Consider the following 11,669-nt stretch of genomic DNA (forward strand, 5'->3'; position numbering starts at 1 on the left):
AAAATGGTCGGCCCTCACGCATGTTCACTTCATCAAATCTGGCCCTCTTTGAAAAAAGTTTGGACACCCCTGCTATAAGACATATAACCACCTGAAACACTGTACCCTTAAGTAATAAACAATTTTATAGCAATTTTATTTCACCAATAGTGAGCTAGATTCATGTCCACATGCCAGACATTATTCCCCAACTACAAAAACCATTTACAAAAAACAAAACTACTAAGGTAACAGTCTACTTAGTCATCTCATTTACAGAAGAAAGCAAACAATTGGTTATGGGTATCATTGGCCATATAACAACTAGATTATTCCTTTAAAGCCTAAAGACATGAATAGGTCATCAAGCTATTTTCTGGACAGCTAACATTTTCTCCAGTTAACTGCAAACTTCTATAGTAATTTATATTAAATTGAGCAATGCCTATTATTCAAGACAGTACTGATTAACTACAAGAATCCTCTGCTGCTAATCCTACCCACTGAGCTCCTGCCTTTGACAGCTGAGTATTTACTTTTAAGATGAATGTGAACTGTAAAGGAAGTACTCCTTGTATCTTCTTAGGGACCAGAACTTGAAACTCTTTTTGCTAGAAAGCAGCCAATGGGTATTGGTCTACACTAGGGTGTTATGTCGAAATAACCCCCATTAATTTGGTTTAAGAAGCAGAGCATCCACATTACCAAGCCCGTTATTTTGAAATAACAGGCTGCTTATTTCAAAAATCTGTACTCCTGCTTTCCTCAGGAATAATGCTAATTTTGATATAGTTATTTTGAAATCGCATTTGTGTGGATGCTCTGGTGCCACTATTTTGAAATTACTACTCCGCAGAGTAATTTGAACTAGTTACTCCCCAGTGCTTCTTGGAGCTCTACTTCAAGGTAGCGCATCCACATTAAGGAAGCTTGCCTCAGACTAATTTTGAGGCTTCCCCAGAGTGGGGGCAGGCTATTTTGACTTTGTAAATCTTTTGGACCAACAAGATAACTTCTGAGCAGCAATAGGTGCCTCTGGGTAAAGAATGTATCAAATCAAATTAAAAGGTACAGGAATACCAATTCTGAGCACCAATTCTAATACAGGTCTGAGCTGGTTAGCTTTTTGTACTCATGGCAGAAATCACTAAAGATCAGATTGTGATAGTTCCATAAACTTCAGTGTAATTCTTTGTTAGAATAAAGTGCTATTTAATGCACTTTGTTTACTTTATCCATCAATATGTGTATGTACAGCAATCCTAGTGATGCAAAATCTCTTGCCATTGGAAAGAGTTGACAATTCTTAAATGCGATTAGTCACCTGCAAAAAGGCCAAAGCATACTTACTAACTGAGTGGCATCGCTTCTCCCAGAATTGCTAACCCTAAATATTTTAATTTCAAAATGCAAATAACTTCGGGTAAGGAATTTAATCCACTTCATAAGAAGAAAGTTTGCCAGGCAGTGCTTTATTTCAAAGTTGAGCATTCAAAGCGGTCTTGAATAAAAAAAAATGAACACATCTTTTGTTTTGAAAATGCCAGAATGGGTTTGTCCTTTCTCAAATTGTTTAGGTTTGTTTTTATTTTGGGGGTTTTGACCAAAACAAGTCAGTGAAATTGACATACAAATTCTTGATGTCAGTGTTGGTGAATTTTTGTTATGAAAGGTTTAGCTGAAATTTTTTTAAAAGCTCTATTTGTGACTATTGCAAGAATCAGTACACCTATGAGGAAATAAATGAGTATTTCACAACACACAGAAAACTCTCTCATGGCCAGATTTTGATCTCATTTACAAAGGTGTAAATCCAGAGTAGTTTCATGGAAGTAACTCTGGATATAGCTATTCAGAATTTACACTCGTGTCAGATCAGAAATTGGCTTACAGAGAAGCTAGCCTGTTTAGTTTTTCATTTCCTTAAGCTAGTGATCACCAACCAGTAGATCAGGATCTACTGGTAGATCTTGGAGCTTCTGTCAGGTGATTTTGACTGGTTTGGCCAGGAAGGTATCAAGCACTGGCACTTCAGTTGCCCCTCCACTCCTGTCATGCTGGTCCTGCCTTCTGCTTTGGGAGCTGCCCCCCTGGGAGCCTCCTGCTTGCTGTGCAGGGTGTGAGAGGGAGAAGGGGGTGCTGATGTCAGGGTGTCCCTCCTCCCCCCATTGTACCCAGAGAGAAGGGATGGAAGGAGCTTCACAATGCAAATCTCTGTGACAAACACACACGGTGTGTGAGTGATTTTCACAAACACCCACTGTCCTTTACTCATCCTCCAACTCAACACATACGTGGGGGGTGTTGTTACTACATTTACTGCTTACAAAGTAGGTTATTTTGGGGTTTTGACTGGCCTGTGCATTTCATTTCACTCTTACGCTTAAATTTAATTTGTTGAGTAATGAGTTCTAAAATGCCTAACCTGTCAGAGCTGGAGTCATTATTCCTGTGGTAAGTGCTGCTCTGTGAGAGGCAGAGCAGGCAGTCTCCACATGCTGCCCTGGCCTGCAGATACCACCCCTGAAGCTCCCATTGATCAACAGGTGACTGTGGCCAGTAAAAGCTGTGGGCTCAGTGTCTGTAGATGAGGGGCACCATATGGCACCACGGAGCCATTGTTGTACATGCTATCTGCATGCTACATGCTGGCGGGAAGCAGGGCTGGCTGGGAGGGGGTCGGGAGAAGCGGGACTGGCCAGGGAGGAACCAGACGGGGGGGAACGGACGGTAGGAAGTGGGACTGACCCAGGTGCTTGCAGATCCCGGGGTGCTGCCCATCCCACTCACAGTACCGGCAGGGCGCACAGGCTAATCTGGCCCGAGGTATTCCATCCTGCCCCATCCCTAGCCCCGCCCTCCTCCTCTCAGCCAGGCAGTACACAACTATGTACTGATACTCATAACAATAAAACGTAATTATAAAATACTGAACATGTAAATGCCCGGTATTTTCTAATTAATTTGTTTCCTAGACAGAAACCTCAAATACCGGACTGTCCGGTCCAAAACTGGACACCTGGCAACCGTAGGGATGGTGCAAGGCCAGGGCAGGATAAGCCTGCCTTAACTCCACTGCTCCACTACCCAGAAGCTGCCTCAGTTAAACAGTGCCCAGCCAGAGCCTATTTCCGTATCCTTGTCCAAGCCCTGAAACCAAACCTACCCCAAGCATGAGTCCCCCTGCACCCAAAATACTTCCCACGGCTTGCACCCTGAAGCCCCTCCTGGACCCCACCCTAGACTAAGTCAGGAGCCTCTCCTACACTCCAAATTCCATGGCCCAAGACCAGAGCCTGCACCCCAAATCCCTACCCCAGCCTGGTGAAAGCAAATGAGGTTCAGGGAGGAAGGGGGATGGAGTGAGCAGGATGAAGCCTCGGAGAAGGGGCGGGAAGGAAGTGGAGCAAGGGTATTTGGGTTTGAGAGATCTTACATTGCACTTACATTGACAAAGTGATCTTGGGTTAAAAAGGTTGGAGACCACTGCCTTGAGCCTTTCAGTCAGCCAACTAACATCTATGGCTACATGCCTCTGAAAACCTATTGTTAGCAGCATTTCCAAGAATGACAAAAGCACCAGCAAGAGCTGTGTTCAAAGTAGTGGAGTATTTTATTTACCTGTTCTATTGCACAACAGTGTAGGCATTATGATCCATATTTCCAAAACGGCATAGATCAAATTTTCCATTATCTGGAACCTTTTACCAGCACAAAGTGACTACCATTTGCTTTTGGTAGCATCTTGCAATTCCTTTGCAGTGATGTGAAAACACAGATTCAAAAAGTTAGAAGACTTTCATCCTCCCACATCCACAAGAATATTTTAAGACAAACAACAAATATGGTTTTGCATTACCAAAAATTTAATGTTACATGAGGAAAATATTTCTTGCTACCTCTGACATGATTGATGGACCCATTAGAAAGACTTTTCAATTTTTTGAAATTTAAATATCCACCAACAAAAAAAAAAAATGAACACAACTTGAGCGATTTGTCCTTGGAATTGAATATAAGGCAGAAAATGTTTTGTCCTGTTTGTTTATATATTCAGAGGCATGGCTTCCTGATAATTTACCAAAATCATCATGCACTATATGAATCATTAGCTATAGGGGAAATGTTTGAAACTGCCATATATAAAAAGATGAATGTGCAAATGAAAAAATACAGCTTTGGGGAATCCACAGATAAAGCTACAGAGGAAGCAGATTTAATGTTGTAATGAAAAATGCAAAATAATACTAAAAAAACCTTTACTTCAACGTGCTGAAGTCTTGATTTAGGAAAGCAGTGCTATTCTAGACAACATTTGAGCATATGCTTTTTTGCTGACTGAAGCCAAAGGGCCAACAGCACATGCTTAAAAGCTGCCTTAAATCTGGCCAGACAGTTTATTCGAGTTTTCCTATCTTTTAAATACAATTTATAGATACATGGTTCTTCCAAGATAAAGTACCGAAAGGACTTGCATATTGCATACGGATAAATAATATAAAGTGTTTTAATGGAAATGAGGCCAGAGGTGATTTTCTTGTGATATCTTTCTATCCAATGACACTTGTCCAGCACAGGGAGGAGCGATGGAGAAAAGCTTTATTGATTCTTACAGACTAGCGACTTACAGAAAATAGTCCAAGTGCTCAGCTGAGTATTGTTTCTGGGAATTAGCTTGTCTGTCTGTCATTAATATACCCAATAATTAAAAAAGCTACTGAGCTGTGCAGAATTATAAAGGTAGCGTGTTTTTAAGACGGATGGATCTTGGAAAAAAATCAGTACTGAACAAGAGACAGATCCACAAATCAACTTGTCTTCAATAATAACAGAGCTTCCTGTCCCAAATAATAAAACAAAAACTGGGATGGTTGTGACAAGTAAAGGAGGTAGCAGGGAAAGGCAAAGGGAGAATCATAGAATTATAGAATCCTAGGGCTGGAAGAGACCTCAGGAGGTCACTGAGTCCAGCCCCCAAGGCAGGACCAATCCCAACTAAATCAACCCAGCTGAGACTTAAAAACCTCTAGGGATGGCGATTCCACCACCTCCCTAGATAACCCATTCCAGTGCTTCACCACCCTCCTAGCGAAATAGTTTTTCCTAATATCCAACCTAGACCTCTCCCACTAACTTGAGACCATTGCTCCTTGTTCTGCCATCCATCACTACTGAGAACAGCCTCTCTCCATCCTCTTTGGAACCTCCCTTCAGGAAGTTGAAATCCAAATCCCTCAGCCTCTCCTCATAGGTCATGTGCTCCAGCCCCCTAATCGTTTTGGTCACCCTCTGCTGGACCCTCTCCAATGTGTCCACACCCTTTCTATAGTGGGGGGCCCAGAACTAGATGCAATACTACAGATGTTGCCTCACCAGAGCTGAATAAAGGGGAATAATCACTTCTCTAGATCTGCTAGCAATGCTCCTGCTAATACAACCTAATATTCCATTAGCCTTCTTGGCTACAAGGGCACACTGTTGACTCATATCCAGCTTCTCATCCACAGTTATCCCCAGGTCCTTTTCTGCCAAACTGCTACTTAGCCATTCAGTCCGCAGCCTATAACAATGCCTGGGATTCCTCCATCCCAAGTGGAGGACTCTATACTTGTCCTTGTTGAACCTCATCTGATTTCTTTTGGCCCAATCCTCTAACCTTTCTAGGTCACTCTGGACCCTATCCCTGCCCTCCAACATATCTACCTCTTCCCCTAGCTAAGTGTCATCCGCAAACTTGCTAAGGGTGCAATCCATCCCCTCATCCAGGTCATTAATAAAGACGTTGAACAAAACCGGCCCTACAACCAATCCTTGGGAACTCTGCTAGAAACCAACCACCAACCTGACATCGAGCCATTAATCACTACCTGTCAGGCCCAAGAGTCTAACCAGCTTTCTATCCATCTTACAGGCCATTTATCCAATCCATACGTCCTTAACTTGCTCTTCCTCTTCTTGTGTTCCAATGGTGGGCTAGTCTAAATGAGTCCAAAGAACACAGATTGTGAAAAATGGAACATCCTTGTGTAAAGGCTGAGAAAGTTATTAGGATTTGGACCTCTAATACTAATATCATAAATGGCAAATGACATCCACTATGGCTATGCTTTGACTGAAACCAAATGCAGAAATTTGGGGAATATCTATTCAGGTTTCTTTTTTTTTTTTTTTTTTAAAGTTCCTAAATCCAAGCAAGTAAACTTTGTTTTGACGTTTACAATGACTCTTCTTTTCCTCTAGAAGCTTAGAGATTAACGTTGTGGCTGTGTGCAAGGAACTGTGCAGCCTTGCTTCCTTGGCTGTGTACAAAAGCCACCATCTCCCTTTCATTGCTCTGGATTTACACTGGTGTGTCAGAGCACAATCAGGATGCTTTGCTGCCCAATTGCTAAGGAGTTCAAGGTCAAAATCCTCTACTTCCACAAGTAATATGGCAGGCTCACACATTTTCACATCTAGGCTGATATATTAACCCTTTTTGATACTGAGTGTTTAGCTCATTTGAGGGTCTAGCAGATTGGGTTGGGGCTCTTACTACATATAAAAGGCAGAGGTGCTGTGGGAATACAAAGCACCTCACTCCTGCATTATTGACTAATTGAGTAGTCAATGGAAATTCCATTGACTACTTGATTAGGGATGTTAAATTTCTATTAACTAGAATATTGCAATATAACATCTTATCAATTCATCTCACACACACACACACACACACACACACACACACACACACACACACACACACACACACACAGCTTTGCTATCTGGCACTGTTAACCAGCTGGGATGGGGTGTACCAGCCCCACAGTGAGGAAACTGGGCCTAGCCAGGCTCATCTGGCTGAAGGAGTCCTGCTCTCACAACCCTGCTGGGCATTGTCACAACTCCGGCTCAGTTTGGGCTGGCTGCTGAGGAGGAAGGAGGCATGGCCTGAGCTCCTGGGGGCAACCTGCCCGTAGGACTGGACCTGGGGACCAGCCTGCGAGACACCAGAGATACTGCCAAGCACCTAGAGGAAGGATCCTGGAAGAAGTCCAGAGGAGACAGGTGAGAAGTAGACCAGGGCGGGAGATTTTATCCCGAGAAGCTCAGCATGTTGCAGCGGAATTCCCCGCCAAGCGAGCCGTGGACCATACCACTGCTCATAGGGCCCTGGGCTAGGATCTGGTGGACTAGGGAGGGCCCAGATCTCCTTACCCAACCTGTGGGGCCTACACCCGTGGCTAAAACTTCCTGGTTGTTAGGCTGCTTCCCAGCAAGAGGGATATTTGCTAAAGACTCCAGCTGTTAGGCCGCACTGCCCCATTTGAAGGGACTTGTTACTGACTTTGGCTACTAGGCTGCACTGCCCCATGAGAGGCGTGTTTGCTAAAGACTCCGGCGGCGAGGCAGTACTGCCCCAGCAAGAGGGGTGTGGGTTTAGCACTGCAGTTGAATTCCAGTACATGCGGGTTTGGGGCGTGGTTCCAAGAACCCCATGGATGCGACAGCTCCCCCTGGAGGAGGGACAGGTGCATCACCTTGCCACACCAGCATTGCCTCCAGCCACAATGCCACTGCGTCTTCAGGCACAGCAGCCTGACTCCTGAAAGGACAGGTTCAACATGTGGGGCTTTTGACAGTCAGCACTTCCAGCTGACATCAGCAAGTACCTCCTTCCCCCTCTGTCTGCCTCGAGCTGCCGGGAGCCAGATCTGCCAGTAGGGGGATGGGGGCACAGCAATAAGCTTTGTTATCTGATACATTAAATTAACCGGCAACCCCTAGGGCTCATCTAGACTATGCTAGAGTGTCAAAAGAGGATATGCAAATTCCGTGGCAATTTGCACATCTTCTTCCAATCTCACTTTCGAAAGCGCCGCTTTCGAAAGTGAAAGTAGTTTAGATTCGGCTTTTTCGGCAACCCCCCCCCTTGTCGAAAAGCCGCATAAACCTCATTTTTGGAGGAAGAGTGACTTTGACAAGGGGGGGAGGGTTGCCAAAAAAGCCACATCTAAATTATTCACTTTCGAAAACTCTGCTTTTGAAAGTGAGATCAGAAGATATCTAAATTCCCACCGAATTTGCATATCCTCTTGACATTCTAGCATAGTCTAGATGAGCCCCTAGTTCCTACGATGCCAGATAACAAAGCTTTCATTTTAGTTGTATTTTAATGATGATAAAGGTTGTCGTGTGGTGGTGCTCTCTCCATAGGAATCAAAAAATTACTACCTGCCTGGTATGAGTTATCCCTGTATTCTGATTTCACAGGAGGCAGCGGAAAAGCTAACTCTTGCTGCCTTAATTTATAGCTTGCCCAATGTTTTATGCTGCAGTCTTTGGAGCATGTGTTCCGGTTTTGGAAATGCTATTAACGTGTGAACATAAATGTATTTAAGTGGAAAAGAGAAATTGGGATTTTTGTCTAAGTGGGTCACCCTGAACTGACAGGTAGCAGACCTCTGGTAAAGCTTGAATTCAAGGAGAGAAAAGATTAGAGACTGAGAGCAGGGACTCAGTCCAGGGTTCTGCTTTGTTCTGGGTTTCATGTCCATTTGTCCAGCAGACAGGGTGTAGTGTTGACTTTGAGACTGGATCTAGTGGAGCTGACTCTGCACAACCAGACCAGGGAACAATAGCTGGTGCAGAGTCAGATCCTCTACCTCTGCTGCTACCCAGCTAGGGAAGCTATTTTCATGGATGACTGAGACTGGGCAGCTACAAAGGTGGAGGATCTGACTCTGTTGAACCTGACCTGGCAGCTGATGTCACTGACTGCCAAGAGGAAATGCTGCTCCTTGACCACCACCGACTCTACTGGAATTCCTGAGTGAGGATTAGATGGGTGCAGACTGTGTTATGAATAAGTTTTGGACTCCAATAATCCAGACAACTAATAACTGGCACTGTGGGGCTCCCATGCTTGGGGCTATCGCTAATTTTACAAGACAGGATATACTTACATAAAGTAAATGTGAACCGTGACTGCCTTTTTGCTGGGAAAACAAGGAATCGTGCACGAGAAAAACCATCCATAAAGGTGACCAGAGACGTAAAATTAAGTTCCTAAAAGCTGGGAGTGGCTAGGGTTTTAGATGAGGGCTTGAGCCAAACATTTCATTAATTTTAATGGAACCCTTGTACAGAAAGGAAGCTGGACTTTGCTCTTGCATGGCCAGCAGGGTGATGCAAATAAGAGTTAAAGCTAAGAACATGCTTAAATTGTAGAATAGGGTTACTTTCTTTAGTTGGGGGCTTTATTGAATAGTCTGGCCTTACTCTTCAAAAATTAACTGTTTTATATGAGAATACATTAACTTGTCCTCAAATGTAACAGTTTATGGTAGATCGGTCTCATTAGTATCTTTGACAATCAGAACATTATGGGTTAATCTAGACTGGTAAGATTTTGCACAAAAACCTGCCAGCTGTCTACACTGGCCATTTGAATTTGCGCAAGAGCACTGACGTTCTAATGTAAGAATTCAGTGCTTCTTGCACAAATACTTTGATGCTCCCGCTCAGGGATAAGCCCTCTTGCGTAAGAGGGCCAGTGTACACAGGCACCTTAATTTTTTGCGCAAGAAAGCCCGATGGCTAAAACGGCCATCGGAGTTTTCTTGCGCAAAAGCGCTTCTAAGCTGGGCATGGATGCTTTTGCGCAAAAGCACTTTTTGCGCAAAAGCACTTTTTGTGCAAAAGCATCCGTGCCAATCTAGATGCTCTTTTGCGGAAATACTTTTAACAGAAAAACATTTCTGTTAAAAGTATTTTCGCAAAATCATGCCAGTCTAGACACAGCCAACCTGTACAGACAAATTATTCTGATTAGCGCAAGAGTCAATGCAATGCACTTTCAGTACTTTCACTATGCTCCCAAATGTCAATGATTTAATCTGTAATCAAAGATTCTGGAATTCTAGAACAACCTGTACATGGACTAATAGGCCTGTATGTGAGAGCAGTTACTTCTTCCCCCCCCCCCCCCCCATCATGGAAAGGTACTCCTCTCCCTATCATGGAAAGGTACTCCATGAATGGGCTCTCTAAATACCTGAGACAGTCAGATGTGATAGACATTTGTTAAAAGCAGAACTATCACACTGAGTCATATCAGGAAGAGGACTATTTTTTTTTTATAAAAAAGTCATATTCCCTTGCAGAAATTTGGAGTATAACAGTGAAACATTCATTACAATATATTGCATACTAATCTTAGCTGGTAGAGGCTAAACCCTCCTCGATCATATAGCATGACTTAAGATCTATAGGACAGAATGTTCTCTTTTCTTTGAGAAACAAGTTTCGTAACAAAATTCTATCAGACCATATAAGCATAATCATACAAGCCAGCAATCCCTTACACATTTTTATGGCATATTGCTTCAGGTTCCACTTATAATCCAATGATTAGCATGAAGTTTCAGATAGGCACAAATGGGTCATCTTCATCTCTGGGATATCTGTGTAGGTACTGTGCAGTTGTAGCTGCTGCTTGCCAAGTCTTAAGTTTTCATTTTATATTCAGACCACAGGTAGTTTTACTTTGAATCTTTCCCACAGGCATATGCATTTACGCACAAAACCCAGGAGCTAAACCAAGTTCAAGCCATAGCAACAGTTTTTGGTAACTTTGGAATGCAGCTTCTATTAATAAAGGACATTTAGGTGTTTAGAAATACATTAAATAAGGTTATTTTAGATTTAAAATTCTGTTAATATTTTCTGCCATAAGATTCTGTTTTCACTGACTACTGCATTTGTTTAGCCAACTCTGTTACAATCTCTACTCAAGCTCATCTGAAACGGTTTTGCACAAAAGCTCATGATACTATATATTTGTGTTAGTCTTAGACTTGGCCTATACTTGACCAGGCAGGTTGGTTTAAGGCACACAACTCCAGCTATGCAAAATGTGTCGCTAGTGTATGCTTACCTTAACCAAGCTGTGGTGGCATTCATGCAGCAGAAGGCTGATGGGAATAGATGCTCCCATTGGCTTCCTTTGCTCCTCACTAAATCAAATGCCTTAAAATTCCTCTTACATATAAAGAAAAAAGGAGTGGGTGTTCTGTGTTGAACCACATGCTTGTTGCAATAAAAATTCAACCCTTGAGCTCTTCAGATAGTGTGTAATTTTGAGTGTGTAATCACTATTTTTGGATATTTATATAATCCACCACTCTGACCTAAACTGTACTTCTATCACTAGGAAAAATGGACTTCAGAAGTTCATCACCATTCCTTCCTCTCTTTAGCTCTGAGAGCAGAAGGACAATATGACAGCACAATGAGGGCAAAAACGATGTAAGGATCTTCCCCCTCCCCCCCATACTCCATCTCCTGTGTTGCACTGCAGAAATGGGTGATTTTTTCTTCTTCAGCCCCTTATGGTGAACAATGGAAGTGAGTTTTCCCCATGAAAGCTCATGATACTATATATATATATATATATATATATATATATATATATATATATATTTGTTAGTCTAAGGTCCCACAGGAGCACTAATTTTTAAAGTTACAGATTAACACTGCTACTCCTCAGATTTTTATCATGTATTATACAGGTCTGCCGAAAGAACCTTTTCCATTTGCCTATGAATCTACCATGCACTGTAGTGTGTTCCGCTCACGATAAAGAATTCTTATTCAGTAAATCCTCACTCAATGTTTTAGATATGTTTCTGAAAAGTCTACTTCCAACA

Source organism: Pelodiscus sinensis, chromosome 17 (assembly GCF_049634645.1).
Source record: "Pelodiscus sinensis isolate JC-2024 chromosome 17, ASM4963464v1, whole genome shotgun sequence".
Classification (NCBI taxonomy): Eukaryota; Metazoa; Chordata; order Testudines; family Trionychidae; genus Pelodiscus; species Pelodiscus sinensis.